Below are 23,247 nucleotides of genomic sequence, written 5' to 3' on the forward strand. Positions count from 1 at the left end.
TGGTTTCCCATTTTCAAACGAGTCAAATGCTGGGGCTGTTATTTAATTAAGGGCACGACCGCTTCCTTCCCACTCCTAGCCCTTTCCTATCCCATCGTCGCCATAAGACCTAGGCCTATCTGTGTCAGGGCCACGTAAAGCAGATTGTAAAAAAGGCGTCTTTAAAAGAAGAGGTAATGGACGTTATAAAGAAATTATCAAGCAATTTTAGATGATAAACACACACAAACTCGTTACGGTAAGGAAAGTGGCCGAAGGAGCAGGTCTGCAATGAACCCCCGTGTCAACGACGACACAAACCTCTAAAACCTTCAACATCATCTGTTTTACCCCATGCACTAATGATAACTTTTGGAGTGGCCCTGTATTGAACAATAATATATTTTAAATTTATTGATGTCGGTGGATGACCACCTGTTTAATTATGATGAAGCACTCTCCTGCTGAATATTTAATTTACCACCCGCATTGTGCAGCGGATCATATACTTTTTGTTTACTCATTAATTACGGCATTTTAATTCACATAACCGTTATTTATACTCTCATGGCTGGTGGTGACGGTGGTTATTGTACAACCGTAAATCTAAAGAGAGGTTTGGCACTTCGATGAAGGAAGGTATCGACAAAAGGAAAGGGTGAGAAAGTGAGGGACCTCGGGTCGGAAAGGTGGAAGCAATGGCAGACTCAGAGCGCCAGGCTGTACTGAGACGACTACTGTTTACAACGGGCAACCGCCTTTGCATGGAGGTGGTAGAATAACGCAACCTGTAAGAAGCGACTAAGATGGGCCACAAGGGCTCCCTCCCTGTGGGTGGGGGCGGTCGAATAACATCCACGGTATCCCCTGCCTGTCGTAAGAGGCGACTAAAAGGGGCCCCAGGGGCTCTGAACTTTGGAGCGTGGGTTGGCGACCATGATGCCCTTAGCTGAGTCCTGGCATTGCTCCCACTTACTTGTGCCAGACTCCTCACTTTCATCTATCCTATCCGACCTCTCTTAGACAACTCTTGTCCCCGACGGTATTAGGTTCCCGAGGCCTAGGGAGTCTTTCATTTTCGAAGTGTTGGATCCCTTCCATTTTTTTCCTGTGTTTAGTGTTATATGGAGGATGATTGCTTAGTTGTACTTCCTCTTAAAACAATAATCTCCGCCGAGGCTAACCAACTCCCCCGCCGCGCGGGCTCCATCACCATCCGTTATGGAGAACACCCGCTCGCTCAGACCTTTCTGAGCGACCTGCCTGCGGATAACCTGGTGTCGTGTGGTCAGTCTTGGCTTTCTTGACCGGAGCCGCTATCTCACTGTCAGATTTCTCCCCAATTGTAATCACGTAGGCAGAATGGACTTCGAACCAGCCCTCAGATCCAGGTATAAATCCCTGACCTGGCCGGAAATCGAACGTGGGGCCTCCGGGTAAAAGGCAGGTACGCTACCCCCGTGCACCGCGGGGCTAGCGAGCGAACTGAATGCACTACGTATCACTCAAGCCGCATTTCAGTTACATTTGTCTGCAAAGCCTGTCATCCCATGATTGTGATTAGTGGTGATGGTTTTGTCCCCTTTGCTTGACATAACAGTGACATCGTGCGACAGGTAACATTGTTCTGTCATTTGGCGGTTCCTTATGAAATCGCTGCTCGTAATGCAATCCCTGACTGCGTATATTCAGAAATAATGTTCCGCGATGTTCTGGTGTGAGAACCATCAAACAACACTTAGTTGCTGGGGAAATGAGGACATCACTTGAGCAATAATTTACTTATCGTTTGTTTTGTCACTTGTCACGGAACGTCAAATGTATTACTTACTGATTATCATATTTATATAAGATACTTTATTATGCCATTTATTTTTGTTGTTACGGAGGTGATTCAGGAAATAAGGAACGAATGGTCATTCACTTAGTCTCCATGTTTACACATGGGTCAAGTTGCAGACGTCCCCATCTCTTATTGTTATTTAAGATTTAGTAGCTATACTGTATATTTAGAAGCTACTCTCACTGTTGAGTGAGCGGCGGGAAAAGCAGGAGAGCTGATTACTTAGCCGTTGTGTAAAATAAAGTTGCCTGCTTGATTAACTGTTTAAAAGTGTTACAAATAAACTTCAGACACAAAAAGAAACGTTTCCCTTTGCGAAAAGGTAATGATCACGAATATGTCTTTGAATAATTGGAACTCGATGTTGTATCAAGAACTGTAACTCTATGTCTGTAGCCGCAGCACCCTTGGCGATCTAGTCCTACGGCAACGACTGATGTGACGTCACTGACGGTACACTTCCTATTTCATCACACATGATTTACACAAATCCACAGCCGCAGCATCTTCCGGGACCAAGGTCTCCGGTAACGACTAATGTGACGTCCTTCCGTCACACATTTTGTCGCGTTGTTACGTAAGTTTTCGGATGACCCCAAGACATATTCATGCCCGAGGGGTATTTTGGCACCCACAAGGTGTTATTCCATTTCTCCGAGCTGGTGAAGTGAAAGTGGTGATCACCATGGCAGAACTGCCATTCTAACTGAATCACGATGGAGAAACGATCTGATACGTCAAAGAGAAAAATATATCGTCGATCATATCAAGAGGAAGTGTACGAAGAGTAAGCTAATTCTTCATCAGAAAATGAAGAAATGCTTTTACGTAGAAGAAAGTGACGATGCTCAGAGAATTTTCTGTCAATAATTTCACCCAGAATCTGCAGTAAGGTGGGTTATGTGGGAGAAATGCTAATGGTACACTTACTGTGCATGGGGCAGAAAATGGGACAATTAATATGAGTGTGGCATATGTAAACAGTAGAGATACAACTTGCCCAAGCGTGGGACAAGAACATAATTTTGTATTTTGTGTATTCCATTTGTAGATCTTACTTTAGACCACCTTTCAGCACAGTAAATGAGTGGACCTCTAGTATTATTTATTAATATATTATCAATTACAATAATGTTCAGGAGTACTTTTTTCTTTCTTAGGGCCCCAACTTGCACCCTCCTTTTCCCTAATATTAAATGTTATTAACTTATAAGGAAGGGCAACTAAGCATGTGAGAAGCTAACGGGCTCATATCCTAATTATTAAAATGTCTGCCTTTGTTAATAAATATTATTCTTGATAACTTCAAAGCCTCATTAACTCTTAGTTTTAACGTCTGTTGTACAATGGCCTAGTTCCAAAAAATAATTAGCTCAGTGATATTTCAAAATTAAAAGATGGAGTACCAAAATATTTATGATATTGCAGTAGAATGTTTGAAGTTTCAGGTGATAAACTTCTTCAGGATATATATTTTTTCCATTCGGGGGATTTAATTATTTATCAATACTTAATTCTTAATTTTTGGTTCACACGTCGTCAATATGGCACTCCAGTACTGAACCAACACAAAATATACCCATAAAGGCGTGAGTCGTATATAGCTTATGATACAAGGTTTGAACACATTTTACACCTTATACCTCTTGTAATGAATGAATTTAATGATTGAATGTGTCCCATAAAATATTTACGGCCTGTGGAGTTGGAAGTCCACGGAAATGTTTAACAAAAATACACCATAAGCAACAATAACAATACAAGTAGACTTGTTCTGTTGCATATCCTACTCTCTAACAGGCTAACTGCTGTACCTGGGGGTGTATGCTGAATATTCCCTGAGAGATTAAACAGTGCGCTGTATAAGCTGGCAAAAATAGTGCAAGTTCGAGATATCTCGAAAATGTGCCACAATTAACACTGGAGCAGGATGTAGAACCATACAGTCCTAAATGTGAAGTTGCATATTGCCATAGAGGGTGAAATAATCATGACTTGAGCTTCTCAATCGATCGACAAGGTATTAATAATAATCCCACTAACTACTATTAGGCTTTCAGAGTCGCTGAGATACCAGGGGCAATGGAATACACCAACGGTATCTCCTGCCTGCATAAGAGGTGACTAAAAGGTGCCCCAGGGGCTCTGAACTTTGGAGCGTGGGTTGATGACCATGGGGCCCTTAACTGAGTCCTGGCATTGCTTCCACTTATGGCAGGCTCCTCACTTTAATCTATCTTATCCGACCTCTCTTGGTCAACTCTTGTTCTTTTCTGACCCCGACGGTATTACGTATGGAGGCCTAGGGAGTCTTTCATTTTAACGCCCTCGTGGCCCTTGTCTTCCTTTGGCCGATACCTTCTTTTTTCGAAGTGTCGGCCCCTTCCATTTTTTCTCTCTGATTAGTGTTATATAGAGGATGGTTGCCCAGTTGTACTTCCTCTTAAAACAATAATCACCACCACCACCACTCATGGCTCAGTCTGGTGATATTTGAAGGTGCTCAAATACGTCAGCCTCTTGTCGTTAGATTTACTGGCACATTAAAGAACTCCCGTGGGACAAAATTACGGCATCTTGGAACCTCCGAAAGCCGTCGAAAAGTAGTTAGTGAGTCGTAAGAACAATAAAATTAGAAAAATAAATATGGGCTGTGTGGCGGACCTTCTGAGACCAAGCTGGTGTGTTCGCGGTTCAGGTCGGTAGATTTCAAGTTGGTAAACGAACAAACGCAGGACATAATTCCGAGAACTCCGCGTCTCCGAAAACCTTAAATGTAGTTCTTGGTACGTAAGAAACTTAAGACCATTCTTCTTCTTCTTCTTCTTCTTGTTATTGTTATTATTATTATTATTATCGTTATCATCATCATTATTTAACTCCCTCTGCGGACCAGTAAAAGTGTGTCGGCTTCCAGATCCCGGGTTCAAACCTGGTAGGGTTATTAGGAATTTTGAAGCCGGGAACGAGTCCAATCAATACTCCATGTCGTAGGATGTCGGCATATCAAAGATACATTTGGTGTTTACCCGATAAAATTAATTAAAACTCAGCGTCACTCGAGCTGACGGCGAAGATTGAAAGCAAACTGCTGAAAAGCGGAGCCTGCGAGAAGAGCAAGCCGTGCATCCCCAGGAGAGTTCCGGCTTCTAGAAGTGGAACAGAACGTGGAAATTGATTTAGAGACTCGCGACTTGATGTGCGTATGGCTAATTCCTCCGGCTCGCCGACTGATCGCTTGTCTTCGTTTTCATACTACCAAACACCACAGTCCATCCCTCCACATGGAGCTGGCGTCGGACGTAAAACTGGACCAAACAGTTCCCACCAGATTAAAGGGTGAGGTAGAACAGTATTAATATTATTGTCTTATTCGTAAGTTAGAAGTAACAGACATGAAAGCAACTATAAACAGGTGGGACCAACGGCAGGAGGGTACTTGGAATGAGGAGATAAAAGGCTAAGTTAGGAACGAACTCAATGTATGAAGCTGTACGCATAAACCAGCTTCGGCGGTGGGGTCATGTCAGGCGAATGGAGGAGGATAGGTTACCTAGGAGAATAACTGACTCTGTTATGGAGGGTAAGAGAAGTAGAGAAAGACCAAGACGACGATGGTTAGACTCAGTTTCTAACGATTTTAAGATAAGAGGTATAGAACTAAATGGGGCTACAGCTCTAGTTGCAAATAGAGGATTGTGGCGACGTTTAGTAAATTCACAGAAGCTTACAGAATGAACGCTGAAAACCATAACGCTCTATAATGATAATGCATGTGTGTATGTATTATCATTACTACTTGTGTGTTTATTTAACATCCCCCTGTGGGTGGGGACGGTAGAATAACACCCATGGTAACCTCTGCCTGTCGTAAGAGGCCACTAATAGGGTCCCAGGGCTCTTAATTTGGGAACGCGGGTTGGCACCCACGGGAACCTCAGCTAAGTTATGGCTTTGCTTCCACTTACTTGTGCCAGGCTCCTCACTTTCATCTATCTTCCCTTGGTCAACTCTTGTTGTTTTCCGACCCCGACGGTATTAGAGCACTCGAGGCCTACGGAGTCCTTCATTTTCACGCTCTTCGTGGTACTTGTCTTCTTTGCCGGATACCTTCCTTTTTTGAATTGTTGGAACCCTTCCACGGTCGCCTAGTTTTACTTCGACTTAAAATGAATAATCACAACCACCACCACTTTAAAGTGAGCAATTTAGTCTACACCTCCCGGAGTTGGTGGTGGGGCAATGACCTAAGCCTCCAAGCAGGCTAATTTTTTGTTAGTGTTTTGAGGATCCCTCCTCTTCGCAAGACCACGGGTTTGGTTTTCCTCTCTATGTCGTCCAAGAGAGTGGAGTGCCTCTTCTGCCAACTACACTCTTCAGAAGATTTCGTGTCGGCCGCAGCTGACGTTGAGGTTTTCATCATTACCGTGGCAGGCACCTAATACAGGTGCGGTCTGTGGTTTTGTCCGGTGCCTCACCCTTGCGTGGCCCTTCACACACCCCCACCCGCTACAATAACACGTCAAGATACACGACATAATCACAAATACCTAGGCCCCCAGGGGCTCTGAACTTTGGAGTTTGGGTTGACGACCACGGGGCCCTCAGCTGAGTCCTGGCATTGCTTCCACTTACTTGTGCCAGGCTCCACACTTTCATCTATCCTATCCGACCTCCCTTGGTCAACTCTTGTTCTTTTCAGACCCCGACGGTATTATGTATGGAGTCCCAGGCAGTTTTCCATCTTTTCTCTCAGGTTAGTGTTATATAGAGGTTGGTCGCCTGGTTGTACTTCCTCTTAAAACAATAATCACCACCACCACAATCACAAATACCTACCTCACTTACCTCTCTTCATAAATTGCCGTGGATGGACTGGAACGAACCTAAGATAGTTGGGAGCTGGACCCGCGCGTAGATAAAAAGAGGAGAGAAGGACAGAAAGGCAAGAACCCATAACACCCATGAATAAAAGAAGGGATCAAAAATGGGGTTTATTATCAACACAAAATACAAAAGTGAAAACAAGAAAATGGGAAGATGATTTGAATATTTACTTACATAACTGCAGGCAAAATGCATATCGAGTAGGACCATGTTCAACAACATAGTAGGTTTCTATATTTCTCGGCGAGAGTGCACACAGTCGCCCAATTCAATTCAGTACCACCACATACGAATACAGACTTGCTCCAAAAATGCACGAAAATATGACGTGGAACACGTTACCAAAGGAACCAGAAAGTGGGACCACCATTGGATAATATGATCGTATAAATACTATCCGCCCACATATCAAAAGTTAGTATTCCCGTGCCCCAGACGAGCGTCCACTCGATGCTAGCGCGTCACAACAACAATGTGAAAGCACAGCCTCCCAAAGGAGCAGAAGCAATATTCAAGATGTTGCCACAGTTACAAAAACAAAACATAAGCGCCAACAATGGAGCAGAGAACGGACTAGAAATATAATATAGCACACCACACAGGCCCAAACCGGCCAAATAAAACGAAAGCAGAAAAGAAAAAGAAAGAAATTAAAATTAAAATTACGAGATACGAGTACTATAATTCGCACTCAGGCAGACAGCACAGGCGCGCACACATACATACGGACAAGAACAGAGACCCAAGATAAAAATCGACAAAGACTAAGGTCGGCGTGTCAAGGCACGCGACGTATACGTTCGGGCAGGATGGCGACGGATATCATGGACTCACGAGCTTTGTGCGAACACCACAGATACAATGCTGGACCTCCGCAAAAATAGGCAAGGCTGATCCAGTCATAACTTTCGTCGACCCGCTACTCGGGACATCCAAATTGCCTCACGTGGACAAACATGGGCTAAACCCCATAGCGTCAAATCATGCAATATACCAATGCTCAACCATGATTCCAAACGACGAGAAAACAGAAGTGCATGGTCTCAAAACCCACAAACACACAGACCCAAACAAACGGATAGGTCGATACCACTCTCCGCTCTCACGCGTGTGCACGCAAACAAAGAAAGAAAAAAATTAAAACGCACACAAAATAAATTAACTAAGAACCCGCGAAGACAGGTAATAAAAGACTACGGAAATGCAATCACATAAAACCGTTCCTGTAACTATGGCACGTGAAGTAAAATAAAACGAAATACCTGGAAGCAGCACATCCGGAATCTCCAAAATGTATCAGAATTATGTCTCCCAGCCGACCCGAGCGTTGAAATAAGTAAATCCAAGATAGGAGTAAATAGTGGATCAAGAAGCACATTTTAAATCCCAGTTTGCTCATCATTTTCGATCCCTCCATTGTTGGTTTCACGAGCAGACCAACTTAACACTCGGGAAGCGAGAGACAGACTGAAACACAACACAGATGGCTAGAGCGCCATCTTGAAGGAGAAACTATAAGTTTCACGCATTGAACTATAGGTAATACTGGAATGCTGACTGTAGTGGTAGCTCTCGCAGAAACTGCTTACTGTTCCGTGGCTAGTCACGCCCCCTCGTGTACGGCGAAGTTGACAAGATACAGAGTGTGGAAGTCAGCTCATGTGTTGTGTTTGATGGATTTCTTTTTTTAGTAACACCTGACCGTACGTCGCATTTGTGATGCAATCAAGATGCCTATTTCTTGTGTAGCATACGGTTGCACTAACAGGCAGCAGAAGAAAACAGATGTAAACTCACAAAAGATTCATTTCCACAGGTAAGCAGTTTAAGCACTATCTCACTGCAAAGCTATAAATATGGTATTTTACAACGATAATTACTATTTTCTTCCGGTTTGGCTCTTTCCATTCAGTATTCTACGTTTATGGAGATATCTTACATAATATTTTGGCATGTTAAATGGCGTACGTTACCGTACGTTTTATAAATTATAGTCGAAATGATCTAGTTACAGAATTCATCTTTTCAGTTGCAGATTTTGATGGAAACGTCCGGAAATACAGTTCAATGGTTTCGCGTCACATTTTGGTAATGTGAACGCTAATGGTGACAACGACAGTCAAGGAGAAGTAAAAATAAAGGAAGTGCATCACGAAGGCAGTCTTGGTGCGGCACACCCTGTCAGGAGCAGACCGCTCTCGGGATCATTGAGACATGCAAGCTTCAAGGTACCAGACCGATTGCATAAATAAATAAATAAATAAATAAATAAATAAATAAATAAATAAATAAATAAATAAATAAAAATATTAATGGAGATAGGAAGGAACAGGAGCTGCAAAAGTACGCGCTAACTCATTAACCAAGGTAACACGGAAACCTAGGGAAAATACTTTCGGGACAGCCGACGCGTCGTTGGCATACAAAAGCGACCGTGGCCTGACTGCAGGCCAGGAGTTATTACATTAATATAGAGGGTAAACATTAATGGTGAGAGGACTGAACCTTGGTGAACCCCTACGATAATTTAGAAAAGGATACATTTCCATCTGAATAACGAACCAGTCTGTTCACTTTTATGTACAGTGTTTCGTTCATCTGATGTAGCTTTCAGGGACCTCATGCGAGACGAGCTCACAGGATTATATCTCAAAAGATCTTTCAAGGTCTGAAAATTCACGGCCATCGCCTTATCCTTCTGTCAGTGTCTTACAACACAGTTTTGCCAATTCACAAGCACAAATAATTACTGACAGAAATAACTTAAAAAAGGCTACATGAACTCAATTATTTAAACATCTGGGCTCATGGTGCTCTTCATCTCCAATAGCACTTACCAGAGGTATCAGAAGATAGAGTAGGAGGGTTAAAAGCATCCGTGGTACCAATTATTTTAAGCAAACTTGTAGGGAATGTGTATGAATGGCAGCAGCTATTGGTTCTTCTGGAGCCAAAACGTACAAGCAAAATGACATGCAATGTTTGTGTCATCATTGTTTTTTCCGGATTTTGATTTTACAATATTAACGTCACCAAAGACACGTTCTACTTCCTCATTCGAATATGGGAGTCTTAATAAAAGGAAATGCCAAGGATACTAGTTCCTGATAGGGATTTTCTTCACTATCACCTATCTCAAACCAAATCTTTATTGTAGTCACATATTTTGTTATTTGGGGTAAGTAATATTTTCCACTGGATTACCAGTAAGTCTGCATTATAAGAAGCAACGCCAAGGTCACGTAATTGAAGGTTTCAGTACTTTCAGGTTTCCCCAACAACAACAACAACAACAACAACAACAACAACAACAACAACAACAACAACAAAATCCATGTCATTTGCGTAGTATTTTTATCGTTTGGAAGGCGTGACAGCAGTTCATCGGTGAATTTTACAATAAACTTTGATCGCCTTTTCCGTATGTTAAACTCGGTGTCAGTGTGTGGTCACAGTACCTTCTGCCTCACGGGGTAGTCTGTTGTTCACTGACGCAGAATGGGCCGTTATTTCACAGATTATCACGTTGTGCATGTGATTGCACTTTCAATATAGAAAATATCCATGAATCGCAAAGAAAACTATTAAAAGCGATGAAAGCCAAAATTTGACATGTAAGGGAAATTTATAGCTAAAAATGTAGCTAAGAGCTAAACACAGAATTTTGTAGCGAATGATTTTTTAAAATAGCTACAGCTGGGTATAAAATGGCAACACTGCCATCAGGGTGTAGCAGTAAGTTCAGAACACGTGCCGGATCCGGAAAAGCTTTATTACCATGTTAGAACTCTACAGGGTACACAGAAACAGAACGTACTTAGCTGTTTTCCGGTTTCACTAAGAGATCGCCCCAGCAACCAGTACGCAGCACATACGTCAGTTTGTTCGTCTACCAAGAACCCGCCAAACGCTAGCGTCTCTATTGCATCGTTCAGTGATCGTATCGAAGTTTGTGCCTGAAAAAGAACATTAGCGGCACGCAATTGCTTTTCTTATTTAATCAAAAGAAAAAGGCTGTGGAAAGTCATCGTTTGCTGGTAGAAACATATGCTGAACAATTATCCATCTATTGGAACATGTGAGACAATTTAAACGTGGCGATTTCAGTGCGAAGAAGCCCGGCACAACGCTGTCGCCAGCAAATGATTGAAGATCTCAAGTTTTCAGTTTTTTGTAGTAAACTCTTCTATCTAACGTGAAGTTTTTTTTTAAATCAAGAAGCTAGTTGATTTAATGAGAGGTGGCAGCACAATTCAGCTTCATTTTTATAACAAGCCACTCATGTCTCTGCAGTAAACGATGACAATCCACGTTTCCAAGATGGTGGATCATGTTTCTGAAGATGTGCTTTCTACCAAAGAAAATGTCATTCATGGTACAGAAAACAATGAAGTTGAGGAGTTTATGGACGGAGATGGAAGTTCAAAGGATCCAGATTATGTTGAAACCCAGGAATATGATGGAAGTTCATCCGGAAGTAGTGAACAAGTACGTTTTCCAGATGGCTAGTAGCGTGGTTTTGAATGTTGGTTGTAACTGTTCACATGCTGAGATATAAAATACCTTTTGCAAAAGTATTAGCATTAGTATTCATTATTCTTGTAAAATCATGCTAATGCGTACAATTAGCTAGTGTCATTATACTGAAATCTTATAAACATAACCGCTCTTTGCACGTCCTTTATGTGACACTTGTTGAAGTACTGGTACTGTGCAGGTTACCTGTTATTTTCTTTAAAATAATTGGGTATATGCACTGTATACAATTAAAAAGCGTACGGAATTCCGTTTAACATGCCGGGGTGGTTAGCTTAGGTGGTGGAGCGCTAGCTAGGCTCAGATACGTCAGCTTGCTCTACTCACTCAGCATCTCGGTGTATCCGACATCCGTAAAAGTAGTTATATTAAACTTAGTTCATTTTATTAAACATAACTCTACATGCAGTATTTTTCTTCCTTGCCGAGGGCGATAAGGAAAGCACTTCAGTACGTACCTCCAGTATATTCTCAATTTTATGGTAATTTGAAGTGCAGTGGTACAAACAGTACAGAAATGTTCATAGATGAGGTGGATGATGAGTAGATAAGTCAAGTAGAGAGGGATAGAGACTACTTAACTGAAATTAATCAAAGCATTTTATCATTATACTTGTTTCTTTCCCTACCTATTTCGTATATTTCATAGAGATGTTTTCTTGTATTGCCAAATGTTCACTACTTAATCCACATTGCATGTAAATAATTATAACCTTCAAACTGATAGGCACATTCAGTGTTTAATATACTCTAATTTCCTACAATACTTGTTATTTATGAATTTGTTCTCCAGGATTTTATAAAGAAGGACTACAACTACTATTGTCATGAGTAATGTGCTTCAAAGATAAAAAATGTTAGCAGTAAATATTTTGTGAAGATTAATTTAATTATACCTCAGAACATACAAAATGAGTCTTATCACTATTTTCCTCCGAGGTCTTCGATTAATTTAAATCACGCATTGATCGAAAGACGACCGGAATGGGCCAGAAGACATGGCAAAGTGATTTTGTTACACGACAATGCACCGTCTCACGCAGCAAAACCAGTGAAAGAATGGATGGGGCATCCTTCCGCACTCGCCGTACTGCCCCGACCTGGCGCCATCTGACTTTCACCTCTTCGCATCAATGGGGCACGCACTCGCAGAGCAGCACTTCAGCAACTTGGAGGAAGTTGGAAAGTGGCTCGACGAATGGTTTGCTGCAAAATGGAGGCAATTCTTCTGGCATAGTATTCATAACTTACCTGAAAGATGAGCGAAATGTGTAGAAGCCGATGGCCAATATTTTGAATAAACGAAAAATGAATTTCCCTTGAAAATTACGTGCATTCTTTATCACAAAAAACCGGCAAAAACTTATGCATACACTAAGTATGAAATGTACAAAATGCCCTCCGTTAGTATTGATACATGAGACTGTCAGTCCCATTCCTGTCACACTCGTGTAGGCCTGCCACTCGTAGATTGCAGAGTAGCGCGTCTACGGCTGAGTTTGAATACAATTTGTCAGGTAAGTACTAAATTTGTCACCAGAGTTCTTTTACATGTTGACATCGTACGGCATGGAGTGTCGAATGTTAAGATATGTGATGAGACCTGCGACTCGGCTTCAAATGTTTAAATTGTTGTTCCAACGTGTGAATTAATTAAAAGAAGTAGAGGTGTGTGGAGGATATTTGAGAATTACTAGTATTACTAGAGATAATAGGCTACCTCTTAAAATAAATATGGCCAGTGATCTAGCTGTTAGCCTGCATCAAAACTTTTCACTGAATGAGCACCAATATTACCAAGAATTTTCGAATTTCCCCTACAACAATCAGAAATCATGTGGCAGTAGCATCATTCAGGTTGTACAGTAGATGATCTCAAATAATTTGATACAGGTTCATGGTCGATCGGCTGGCGATACTTGTTAGTCCTCCCCCCTGTGGGTGGCGGTGGTAGAATAACACACACGGTATCCCCTGGCTGTTGTAATAGGCGACTAAATGGCACTCCAGGGGCTCTGAAATTTGGAGCGTGGGTTGCCGACCACGGGGCCCTTAGCTAAGTCCTGGCACTGCTTGCACTTACTTGTGCCAGGCTCCTCACATTCATCTATCCTATCCGACCTCTCTTGGTCAACACTTGTTCTTTTCCGACCCCGACGGTATTACGTATGGAGGCCTGGGGTGTCTTTCATTTTCACGCCCTTCGTGGCCCTTGTCTTCCTTTGGCCGATTTCATCATTTTTCGAAGTGTCGGACCCCATCCATTTTTCCCTCTGATTAGTGTTATATAGAGAATGGTTGCCTAGTTGTACTTCCTCTTAAAACAATAATCACCACCACCACCACCACCACCACCACCACCATCAAAACCGTCCTCTGATAACTCCCTCTGGATGGGGGCGGTAGAATACACTCACGGTATCTCCTGCCTGTCGTAAGAGGCGACTTAAAGGTGCCACAGGGGCTCTGAACTTGGGAGCGTGGATTGGCGACCACGGGGCCCTCAGCTGAGTCCTGGCATTGCTTCCACTTACATGTGCCAGGCTCCTCACTTTCATCTATCCTATCCGAACTCTCTTGGTCAACTCTTGTTCTTTTCCGATCACGACGCTATTAGGTTTGCGTGGGCTAGAGAGTCTTTCATTTTCACGCCCTTCGTGGCCCTTGTCTTACTTTGGTCGATATCTTCATTTTTCGAAGTGTCGGATCCCTTCCAAATTATTCCTCTGATTAGTGTTATATAGAGGATGGTTGTCTAGTTGTACTTCCTCTTAAAACCATAATCACCACCACCACTACCACAACCACCACCACCGTCCTCTGATATCGATACCGAAGTCCCGTCTGGTTTTTCCTCCGTGGGTGGGGGTGGTAGAATAATACCCGTGGTATTCACTGCACGTTATACGACGAGACTAAAAGGGACACAGGAGCTTTTAACTTGAGGAAGCGCCTATAAGGGGCCCCAGGGCCTCGTGAGTTGGCGAGCACGGAGCCCTTAGCTGGCTCCTGGCATTGCTTTCAATTACCTGAGCCAGACTTCTCACTTTCATCTATCCTATCTCGTTTTTCTTCGTCAAGTCTTGACCCCCTGTGGGTGGGGGCGGTAGAATAACACCCACGGTAACCCCTGGCTGTCGTAAGAGGTGACTAAAAGGGGCCCCACGGGCTATGAATTTTTTGAGCGTGGGTTGGCGACCACGGGGCCCTTAGCTGAGTCCTGGCATTGCTTCCACTTACTTCTGCCAGGCTCCTCACTTTCATCTATCCTATCCGACCTCTCTTGGTCAACTCTTGTTCTTTTCAGACCCCGACGCTATTAAGTTTGCGACGGCTAGGGAGTCTTTCATTTTCACGCCCTTCGTGGCCCTTGTCCTCCTTTGGCCAATACCTTCATTATATCAACACCACCATCATCACCACTACAATCGTTTTGTTTGCATATCGACCTTATAATGTCAATTATACGAATGTCAGATATTTTGTAAATGTTTTTGGATTTTAGTGTGTTAATTTTATATTGGGACTCTGTCAGCTGTACACTGTAGCCTTACTTCACAGCACAGCATCACATCTCTATAAACTATGCATATCTCTAGGTCATGAAAGTGAAATCTGTTTTCTGAAAAGTAGCTGAGGGAGTGTTGCCTACGAACTAGGGGGAAGGACGGGTGGTGACGTTAAAGGGGATATTCTCGTTACTTCGCCGCGGTTTCGCTTTAAGAGAAATCACATTTGTCTGGTTGTTAGCCACTAATTCCCCCAATTAATTGCCCGTACGAGGTAATTCTTCAAACGTTGTGTCCATTATATAGTGCAGATAATAACACATGATTTATTACACGAATTCATACGACGGAGGATATTAATGTGAACTAGTTACACATCCTTGTCGAGTCTTCTTGCGATCACCATGGACTTAAATAGTAAATAATCGATTGACGACTTTGTTCTCATTTGGAAGAGAAATGCGATATGGGCAGTAAAATGAAAAAAGGCCACCAGCTAAAACTTTCCTCTTCATAAAATAAGATTTTTGTCTGTAAATTGCTCAGAATTAAAAAAGGGTGGCATTTCTGTATCGGTTATGTCCAAAATAACAAGGAAATTCACTTTGTAATTTTCCATAATTTTTGTCTGTCTGTCTATCTATGTCTGTCTGTCTATATATATGTACTAGCTGATGTACACGTGCTTCGCTACGGGATTCTCAGAAAAAGTAATAATAATAATAATAATAATAATAATAATAATAATAATAATAATAATAATAATAATAATAATAATAATAATAATAATAATAATAATAATAATGTTATTTGCTTCACGTCCCACTAACTACTTTTACGGTTTTCGGAAACGCCGAGGTGCCGGAATTTAGTCCCGCAGGAGTTCTTTTACGTGCCAGTAAATCCACCGACACGAGGCTGACGTATTTGAGCACCTTCAAATACCACCGGACTGAGCCAGGATCGAGCCTGCCAAGTTGGGCTCAGAAGGCCAGAGCCTCAACCGTCTGAGCCACTCAGCCCGGCTCAGAAAGAGTGTCTTTGTGGTTTTCCTACCTGAAGTCGTCAGGAATGTAACTTAGTGATTAAAAGCAATGTTATATAAAATACTCGATCAAATTAATAAACCGCACATTTTCTCACTTTTAACGAAATTCCCCCTGTGGGTGGGGGCAGTAGAATAACACCCACGGTATCCCCTGCCTGTCGTAATTGGCGACTAAAAGGGGCCTCAGGGGCTCTGAACTTTGGAGCGTGTGTTGGCAACCACGGGGCCCTCAGCTGAGTCCTGGCATTGCTTCCACTCACTTGTGCCAGGCTCCTTACTTTCATCTATCCTATTCGACCTCTCTTGGTCAACTCTTGTCCTTTTCCGACCCCGACGCTATTAGGTTTGCGAGGGCTAGGGAGTCTTTTATTTTCACGCCCTTCGTGGCCCTTGTCTTCCTTTGGCCGATATCTTCATTTTTCGAAGTGTCGGACCCCTTCCATTTTTTTCTCTCTGATTAGTGTTATGTAGAGGATGGTTGCCTATTTGTACTTCCTCTTAAAACAATAATCACCACCACCACCACCACGTTTAACGAACAGTACTACGGTGCCGATCTATCAGTCCAAAGTTCCAGTGCTGCAGTGACCAGACCGCATACAGCCGTGAACACTTCTCTGCCATTATTCCGTTAAATATGCACACTGCTCATTCCAATCAGTGGCTCAAAGTAGGAATTGAATAGCTCAAACGCTATGATGAACCAGTTTGTTACGTATCAGTAGTAGGCCTATCAGAAATTTATCTAACTCCCCAGCTACTTCCCGCTAATTTTCAGGCAGGCTGTTATACTCGGTACGACCGGGTGAGTTGGCTGTGCGGTTAGGGACGCATGGCTGTGAGCTTGGATCCGGGAGGTAGTGGGTTCGAACTCCACTGTCGACAACCTTGAAAATGGTTTTCCGTGGTCTCCAATTTTCACACCAGGAAAAGTTTGGGGCTAAAACGTAATTAATGTAGGGGCTGCTTCCTTCCCACTCCTAGCCCTTTCGTATCCCATCGTCGCCATGAGTCCTATCTGTGTCGCCGCGACGTACAGCAAATATTAAAAATTCTCGGTATACAGCAGTAATCTCATCTATCGGAGATGAATGGCAAGACACAAAGCAAATCGCAACAAACAATGGTCAATGTAATGTTACTGTTGATCGATGTTATGAGCTTTCTGTATTGTAGGCCTTCACATTCAGTTTTCTTTCAACTCTGTAATATAAGGCCGTCTTATAAAATTAATTATAGCGTAGACTGTAGTTCCTTATTCCCCAACTTTACGTACCGATTTTCATATAAATTCTGTTTACTCATTTTCTCGTGACGGTGCTGATATTATCTTAGCAACAAAAATGCGTATTCATGAATATCTCCGTTATCATAGCCGGTACGGTCAAAATGTATAAGACATAAATGATCGGAAATTTAATAGTGTGTAACTTTATTTATATAGTAGGCCTAATTGTCAATAAGACCACTAATAACACAAATATTCGAGAATTAAATGTTAAGCCTTCCCCTAAAATACAATGTCGCTCAGCGTGAATAAATTTATTGATGGCCTAGATTATAGCGACTTATTCCCCGAATATGCATACCGATTTTATGTACGATGGGGCAACTAATAACAAATATTTGAGAATTAAATTTTAGGCCTTCCCCTAAACTACCATTTCTCTCAGCGTGAATAAGATTATTTATCGCGTATATTGCAGGGACTTACTCGCCGACTTTGCATACCAATTTTAATTAAGATGGGACCACTAATAACATAAATATTTGCGAATAAAATGTTAGGCCTTCCCCTAAACTACCATTTGTTTCAGAGTGAATAAGATTATTTATAGTTTATATTGTAGCGACTTATTTTAGAACTTTACATGCCGCTTTCATTAAGATAGGACCACTAATAACATAAACATTTGATAATTATATTTTAGACCTTCCCCTAAACTACCATTTCTCTGAGCGTGAAAAAGATTATTTATGGCCTAGATTGTAGCGACTTATTTCCGGACTTTACATACCGATTTTGATTAAATTCTCTTCAGCCGTTTTCTCGTGATGCGTGTACAGACAGACAGACAGACAGACAGACAGACAGACAGACAGACAGACAGACAGACAGACAGACAGACAGACAGACAGACAGACAGACAGACAGACAGACAGACAGACAGACAGACAGACAGACAGACAGACAGACAGACAGACAGACAGACAGACATCACGGAAAAGTAAAAAGTGCATTTTCTTGTTACTGTGTGCATGACCGATACAGAAATACCATTTTTTTTTTCAATTCTGAGCAATGTACAGACAAAACTCTTATTTTATATATATAGATGTACTAGTTGATGTACCCGTGCTTCGCTACGGAATTCTACATTGTATACAGAATTCTAGGTTAGGTAGTGTACACGTTGTGAGCAAGACTGTATTAAACTGTATAGCTCTTAACGCTACCCGAGAAACGCGACGGGAGGTCAGCAAACATCTTTTTTCATATGAAGACTGAGGGAATTTTCACTGTAATGGTAGACCAATTTCATACCATCAGTCACAATCAGGTTGGGATGTTTTCATTATAATGCCTTTTACATCCTCAGAAAGACTGGCTTAGTGGTTTTCCCAACTGAAATGAACATACAATGACGTCAATAGGATTAGCGCGATTAAAGACAATGCTTTCATATTACGAAATGCCCGTTCAAATGAAACACCACACATTTTCTCATTTTTAACGAACAGGACTACGCTGCCTATCTAACAGTCCAAAGTTTCAGACCTGGAATGACCAAACCGCAGACAGCCTTGATCCGTGAACACTCTCCGGCTTTCTTCGGACGGGAGAGGGTCGAATAGTGAAGACTCGCAGGGCAAAAACTATGCCCAATTACTAATCTGTTTCCTAGGAGTACCGGATGAGTCGGAAAATATCAATTCACTACACTGGCGACGGAAAAATCTATCTGACTTGATTTTTCCTCAAAACCAGAAGAGAAACCCCCTCTTCACTGCTAGTTTGGAATAAATTGAATGCAGAATTTAATAAAAGTGAAGAGAAAGAAGGAATGCCTGGATACATACGCTATACTCATATTAGCTTTTCTTTACAGATAACAACCATATAACGTGCATAGACGAGAGAAGTGTCACCACCAACTGCTCTAAAATTAAACCCTATCTTGCTGTATATATAAATCTTACCTGACTACATCAACAGTTGAATTGCACAGTACTCAATTTTCAAATTTTAATGACAAGAGTTCTTATAACATACCAATACAAAGTATATCAGCCATAGAACATTCTCGATACTCAACTTAATCAACACAAGAACTACAAAAGGATTGAAGAATGAATGCAACGCAACATGAACTAAAATTTTGATAGACGTTTTTAAAATATACCATATTTTAATGTGTTTAATGTGCTATATTTTTTAGTGTCTTATGATGTGGCATATATATTTTAATGTGTTTATGTAGTCATGTCCATGCTCAATCAATAGGTTTTAGTTTATTCTAACCATCACCACTTTTAATCAGAGATATTTTAACGCAACATACTGCAATATATTTTACTTCCATTTTTCATTAGACATCCGGATGCTCTTACGTAACATCTTTGTAATTTTGTCCTATGACTGTAAATTTGTGTGCTAGCTGATGATGGCCTTGAATGGGTGTCTATATTTCTAGAAAATAGATCTCAGGGAATTATAGTAGGCGAAGCTTTATCTGACCCTGTAATAATTAAGAGGAGTATTCCTCGAGGCAGTATTGTTGGACCTATATATTTTCATATATTTATATCAATGATATGTGTAAGGAAGTGGAATCAGAGATAAGGCTTTTTGCAGATGACGCCACCCTGTACAGAGTAATAAATAAGTTGCAAGATAGTGAGTAACTGCAAAATGTTGTGAGACGGACAGTAGGCAATTGTATGATGACAAACGGCGTTAAAAGTCAGGTTGTGAGTTTCACAAATAAGGAAAGTCCTCTCAGTTTTAATTACTGCGTTGATGGGGTGAAAGTTCCTTTTGAAGCTTGTACCGGGAGGTACACCACTACGCCGCGCGTTCAAAATGAGCGCCTAAAAGAACTCCTCTATCTACCAAATGCGAAACCAATAATACAACATGTTAGAACTTTACTCAGAAGATGTCACCACAGAAATTTGATGTAATTGTGTTATTGTCAAGTTTCCTGTACTGTGTGAATTTCTACTTGCTTTGTTTGCCCTTCATCAAGAAGTTTGGACATTCTTCCATAGATGTCACTGCTGAAAAACTATGATCATGCACCCTGGTGCGAAGTGAAAGAACCTTTGATTTGAAGAAGTTTTGTATCCATACGTTTTTTTACTAATTGATGCTCATTTATTTTTGGGCTGGCAATATTTATCTTTTCTTTCCACCAGTTTTAAATCCAGCCAATCTCAAATTTCTGTAATTAGTTTTCAATCTATCACAGCCTTCTTCTTCGATTTGGAGTGTAACCTTTCAAACTGACCAATAAATTGAGAGGGTGTGGCTGGTTTATTCGTGAAAGGTCTCGAACATTCCCCGCGGGTTTATAAACTGCGGATTTTCTCGTCTCTTGGCCAATTGATCGTCATCCAACCTAGTGTGTGTGTCAAGCAGAAGGCGGCAGGCGCCTTTTTCATCAGGCAGCAGTACACCGACAAGGTAATGGCCGCTTAACATCTTTATTTCTTGCTAGCTTTGCAGTTTAATCCGAGGGAGAGGTCCGAAACTTTAACTATGTAACCTACTTTTCTGAGAATGTAACTTCGGCCGGCTTATGTAATAACTTCATAAAATATTTAACTGTAAGTCGGGGATAGAGAGTAATGTACCCTCTCGGGGTTTGAGGTGACTAAGCTTTGTAACTGGTTTTCTTCCTTTCCGTACTGTCTTAATTTTTTCTTATACGAGTCACCTCCATAGTTTGGGAATAGCCCCTGTTTCATCGGCCTAGTGCCCTTTAGGTTTTAAGAGTTCATATCTAGGAGTGCAAGTACACGCCTCCACTCAATTTGTGTTTCGGGCCATTTACTTAATCTGTTCTTTTCCGCTAAGGCCCAATAGGTTGGATACTAGATACCCCTGTTTCAAATTTTGTAAGTTGTGCTTTGGTGGCAAGTGATGGTAATTTTCTGATATTGCCTTGAATAGGCTTGGAAAACTGAGAGCACGTCAGCTCTTTTCTAGTGTTGTAAAAGTGCCTCTGGGAGGCTTGTTATTGTGAGTTGTGAGCAAGCGCTCCTTGTATTGAAGGATTTCTGCCCTTGTGTAAATTTGTGCTTTTGTTAAATTTGAGTTAGGAGCTCAAGATTTGTAAAGTGAGGGGCCTGAAGTCCAGTTTTTTTCTTAAACAGTCGCTAAATTTTGGATTTCTTGCCTTGTCTAGAATTCGTCAGTGTACCTGACATTTTATTGCTATGAAATTTTGTTATTTAAGAAAATATAACCTTCAGTTTGAGTTTTATATTTTTATTGACATTGTAGTTAGACCCGTTCACCCCGGCACTTTCTTTCACCTCTGCGTTCACGGGTAAACCCGGAACAAAGATCATTGTAAGTACCTAGGTGTTAATATAAGGAAAGATCTTCATTTGGGTGATCACATGAATGTGAATGTTAATAAAGGGTACAGATCTCTGCACATGGTTATGAGGGTATTTAGGGGTTGTAGTAAGGATGTGAAGGAGAGGGCATATAAGTCTCTGGTAAGATTCCAACTAGAGTATGGTTCCAGTATATGGGACCCTCACCACGATTACTTGATTCAAGGACTGGGAAAAATCCGAAGAAAAGCAGCTCGATTTGTTCTGGGTGTTTTCCGACAAAAGATTAGCGTTACAAAAATGTTGCAAAATTTGAGCTGGGAAGACTTGGGAGAAAGGAGACGAGCTGCTCGACTAAGTGGTATGTTCCGAGCTGTCAGTGGAAAGATGGTGTGGAATGACATCACTAGAGGAATATGTTTGAGTAATGTCTATAAAAGTAGGAAAGATCACAATATGAAGATAAAGCTGTAATTCAAGAGAACAATATGAGCCAAATATAGGTACGGTTACGGGAAGGGAAGTTAGGGATTGGAATAACTTACCAAGGGAGATGTTCAATAATTTTCCATTTTTTGCGATCATTTAAGAAAAGTCTAGGAAAACAACACATAGGAATCTGCCACCTGAGCGACTGCCCTAAATGCAGATCAGTATTGATTGATTGATTGATTGATTGATTGATTGATTGATTGATTGATTGATTGATTGATTGATTGATTGATTGATTGATTGATTGATTGATTGATTGATTGATTGATTTGAAGTTTGCACATGGCATGTGATTATCCCGTGAGCGACGGCTACTGGGGCTAGATCGTACCTCACAATTAAATACCAGAATTGTTACGACATTCATTCTATTGGGTGACGAGAAGTGGGGGCAGTACATCCACGGTATCCCCTGTCTGTCGTAAGAGGCCTATAAAAGGGGTCCCCGTGCTTCTTAACTTAGGAGTGTGTCGGCGACCATGGGGCCGTTAGCTGTGTCCTAACATTGCTTTCACTTTCTTGTGCCGGGTTCCTCACTTTTATCCCTCCTATCCGACCTCCCTTGGTCAACTGCCGAAGGCCTACGGTGTCTTTCATTTTCACGCTCTTCCCCTTGTCTTTCCTTGGGCCGATAAGTGTCTGGTCCCTTCCACGTTTTCTCTCCTGTTACTGTTACTGGAGGATGGTTGCTTAGTTGTACTTCCTGTTAACAGAATAAACACCACCACCACCACCACTGATGAGACGCTCAATATGATTCCTGAAAAAACTGTCGGCCTGTGGACTTGGGTTTGCATCGGACGACTCGTATGTGAGAATGACGTTTGATGATACTATCCTTTACTAAAGTCAGTTAATATGAATATTGCGTGTTCGATCTGATTTCTCTACTTTGACTTTTTGTATAAAGTATATTTGAAGCGAAGTAATTACAGAGTCTTGGTCGTAGTAAGTCATAGTTTAAAGCCGTAACTTCTGTGAGAACTCTAAATAATACATGTCTCTGTATTCGAGATTCAAGTGCACACAGTACGCAAGACTGTTCTTAGAGGTTTGTGGAATGAAATATCAAATATTGTTACTGTAGGATAATACTATCAGATTTATGGTCGTTAGCAGAGTGAAGCATATCCACTATACGTGTACAAACCTCGTGGGAGCAGAAACAAACATGTCCCTGGGAATTTGCGTCCTATAACTGTAAGTTTCAGGCAAGAAAGCGCTTATCCGAAATAGTAAGTCAACCGATAAACAAAATGAATTCACATGACCGGTGGCACAATGTGGGATTGAATATTCCCATTTAACTGCACTTGAAGGTTTTCAGAGCAGCGATATTAAATTGTTATTTATTTAAGGTTTGAAAATTTAGTTTTATCTTATTT

This window comes from Anabrus simplex, chromosome 9, assembly GCF_040414725.1.
Source record: "Anabrus simplex isolate iqAnaSimp1 chromosome 9, ASM4041472v1, whole genome shotgun sequence".
Taxonomy (NCBI): Eukaryota; Metazoa; Arthropoda; class Insecta; order Orthoptera; family Tettigoniidae; genus Anabrus; species Anabrus simplex.